This window comes from Canis lupus, chromosome 20, assembly GCF_048164855.1.
Source record: "Canis lupus baileyi chromosome 20, mCanLup2.hap1, whole genome shotgun sequence".
NCBI classification, from domain to species: domain Eukaryota; kingdom Metazoa; phylum Chordata; class Mammalia; order Carnivora; family Canidae; genus Canis; species Canis lupus.
The window spans coordinates 11525070-11528986 of NC_132857.1; the positions used below are offsets into that span (position 1 = coordinate 11525070).

A 3917-nucleotide genomic window follows, 5' to 3' on the forward strand; every position below is an offset into this window, starting at 1 on the left:
TTCTCTGACATGGAAATAATGACCCCAAAGCAGGTGGCGTGGGAAGGGGGAAGGACAGCGGCAGGGGTGCAAGAATTAAGCTTATATTTAATTATATAGATAAGCAAGTAAGTATTCCCAGAACCAGAGGAATGATCATAAATGTAATTATGATTGGCTCTAATTAACAACTATAAATCACAGAATTAAAATCCCTTTTATTCTTGCTTTGGCAGCACATATACCAAATTTGAAATGATACAGAGAAAATAAGCATGGCCCAGTGCAAGTCTGACAAGCAAATTCATGTTTTTCTAAAATAAGAAAAAAAGAAAATGTTAACCATGTGAGGTGATGGATATTTTCATTATCTTGATTATGGCAATTATTTCACAATGAATATGTATATCAAAGCATCACATTGCACACCTTAAACATATAACAATTTTTATTTGTCAATTATACCTCAATAGAGGTGAGAAAAAAAATTGTTTTACTTTTGCTGCTACCACTACTCACTCTGCTATAACAAAGATGACACATCAAAGTTTATATTGTTCTGTTTACCTTGCTCTTTTACATATGTTATCATTCTTCATATTTACAATAACCTGACTAGGTGTGTATTGTTATTGTCATTTTATTGATAAGAAAATCAAGGATCAGAGCTCAGTAACTAGATCAGTGTCTGTTATCTAGAAGAAGGTAACAAGAATACTAATAAATATAAAAAAAGAGCAATGTTTGTATATAAGACAATTAGTTCAAAAGACGGGTTGCCTTAGGATATGTCAGATGAGGGATCCCTGGGTGGCGCAGCAGTTTGGCGCCTGCCTTTGGCCCAGGGCGCGATCCTGGAGACCCGGGATCGAATCCCACGTCGGGCTCCCGGTGCATGGAGCCTGCTTCTTGCTCTGCTTCTCTCTCTCTCTCTCTCTCTCTCTCTGTGACTATCATGAATAAACAAATAAAATCTTTAAAAAAAAAAAAAAAAAGGATATGTCAGATGATGAAAATATAAATATAGATATGAATTTAATATCTATCTTCTAGATATTTATGAAAACAATAATTATGATGTAACATAATAAATGATAAATTATACATATTTGCAAGGTAAATGGAAATGAATCTTATTGCCGAATCCGAAAATATACTTTAAAAAATAATTATGACAGTTATTTCAACATTGGTACTGAACATATTTATATATAAGTTAAATGATAGATAGATATAGACCAACTGTCAGAGGAATCGAGAGAAAGAAAATAGATTACTGATTCTGAATTTGTTATTACAAATGATTACATTTATAAAGACTAAGACTTTGCACAAAATAATGAAATAAAAATAATTCAGGAGCATCTGTGTGGCTCAGTCCACTAAGTGGCTGCCTTCTGGTCAGGTCATGATCCTGGAGTCCTGGGATTGAGCCCCACATAGGGTCCCTGCTCATTAGGGAGTCTGCTTCTCCTTCTGACTGTCACTCTAGTTGTGTTCTCTCTCTCACTGTCTCTTTCACTCTTTCTCTCAAGTAGATAAAATCTTTAAAAAATAATGCAGCTTATTTTTTTCTGATATGGCAGGGAGGACTTTAATTTTATGTAGAAGTTTACAAATTTATGAAGAGGCATAATTCCTACCAAAACTTGATGGATAGCTGCCAATTACATTTGGGTTAAATTATTTTCCTTTTCGGGTTAAATTGTTTTTTTTTTCTGTTTTTGTTTTTACAATATTTTAATTTCTTCAAAATGAAGGCTTTTTCAAAGATCAATAATTAGAATAACAGGATTAAATAGCCAAACCCTTGGGTAACAAAAACATGAAATAGAATTGCCCACTACAATGAAATAACTAGTAGTGGAGAAAATAAAATTGTGAAAATACAAAAATGATAAATTCTAGAAATATATAAATAATATCAGGAGAGAGATATGATTAAACATTTTAACTACTTAAATTAACAAGAAAATAAAAAAATGCTTTTGAGAAAATACAATTGGTTATAATGACTTCCGGGTTGAAAAAAAAAATTGTGTATTGGTAAACTGGACAAAGTGAGAATGTCTAGATGCAAACACAAAAATATAGATAGATATAGATAAATAGATGTCGGATGGATGGATAGATAGAAAGATAGATAGATGATGATAGATAGATAGATAGATAGATAGATAGATAGATAGATGCCAGATAATTAGATGACAAAGAGATGGATGGCAGATGGCAATTTGGAGGCATTTGGCTTTTCGATTGTGTAAAATAGACATAGAAATTTAAACACTCACATACTTGGAGTTGTAAGTTAGAAGTTCTAGATTTATTTTAAGGTCTGAAGAAGAAAAAAATGGAATAAAATAATAAATATATGCATATTGGATTGAGTATATTAAAAAAAGTCAAGAAATAAAGCTATGAGTTGTTCATTGAAAGGATCAATAAAATTGACAAAACTTTGTGATGCGTGTCAACTAAAGTTATGTAATTATTTCCAAACTATACATCTATCAAATCATTATGTTATCTATCGTAAACAAATACAATGTTATATAGCAATTAAATCTTAATTAAACTGAAAAAATAAAATTGACAAAACACTGGAGAAATTGTTTTTAAAAATGAGAGATGGAATACCAAATATCAGGAATAACAAAATGAGAGGTAATTACACCAGGTGCCAACCTTTTACTTAAAGGATCAGATGGGGGCAGCCCAGGTGGCTCCGTGGTTTGGCACCGTCTTCAGTCCAGGGCCTGGTCCTGGAGACCTGGAATCGAGTCCCACGTTGGGCTCCCTGCGTGCTTCTCCCTCTGTCTGTGTCTCTCATGAATAAATAAATATATATATTAAAAAAAACTTCCAAAAAAAGGATCAGATGGTAAATATTTTAGGCTTCTTGTAACTACTCAACTGCTTGTTGTAACTACTCAAACTTTTTCTGCTGTCGTGGTATAAAAATCGTTATAGACCATATGTAAATGAATGCACATGACTGTGTTCCCTAATACTTTATAAAAACTGACAGGCCAAATTTGCTGACCACAGTTTTTTTTTAATTATTCTTATTTTTTTCTTAAAGATTTTATTTATTTGACAGAGAGCTAGAGACAGCACAAACAGGTGGAGCTGCAGGCGAGAAACAGGCTTCCCACCCAGCAGGGAGCCTGATGTGGTGCTCAATTCCAGGACCTCAGGATCATGACCTGAGCCACACAGGTGCCCCCACAGTTTGTTTTTTTTTTTTTTTTTAAGAGAATTCAAGACTAATTTAGACTATGTAATATTGCAGGTCAACTATACTCGAATAACAAACTTTTTAAAAATTAAAAAAAATGTAAATAAAATAATTTAATATTTATTTTTAGGAAATATGCAATGCAAGAAACATATAGACAAGTTACTTTTGTAGATAAAATACACATTTAAATGATAAAGCAGGATATATTAATACTTTTAGGTCAATAAATTTGAAGTGCATGTAAAATACAAATTGTCTAGAACATGTATTTTTCCAAAAGTAATCTAAAGTAAAATACATTTACTCAGTAGTCAAAGATTAACTCATAAAGACCATTTACAACCTTTTCACTTTATCAGCAGATTTTTCCAAACATGCGACAAAACAATAATTCCAATATTACATGTAATTGTTTTGAGCAGAAAGCATGAACTTCATTTTATGAAGCCCTGATAACCTTGATTTCAAAAATAAAATAATATGAAATCAGAAGAAGATAAATCATAAGAGACTCTTAACTCTAGGAAACAAAGGATTGTTGGAGGGGAGAGGAGTGGGGTGATGGAGGAACTGGGTGATGGATATTAAGAAGGGCATAAGATGTGATGAGTACTGGCTGTTATATGCAACTGATGAATTTCTTAACTCTAGATCTGAAACTAATGATATACTATAGGTCGGCTAATTGAATTTAAAT

The 3917-nt window shown here is 32.3% G+C and overlaps 1 pseudogene; it reads left to right on the forward strand.

Annotated features, from left to right (window-relative positions):
* Window positions 1-203: 203 nt before the first annotated feature.
* Window positions 204-293, forward strand: LOC140612154 (U6 spliceosomal RNA; annotated as a pseudogene).
* Window positions 294-3917: the final 3624 nt, after the last annotated feature.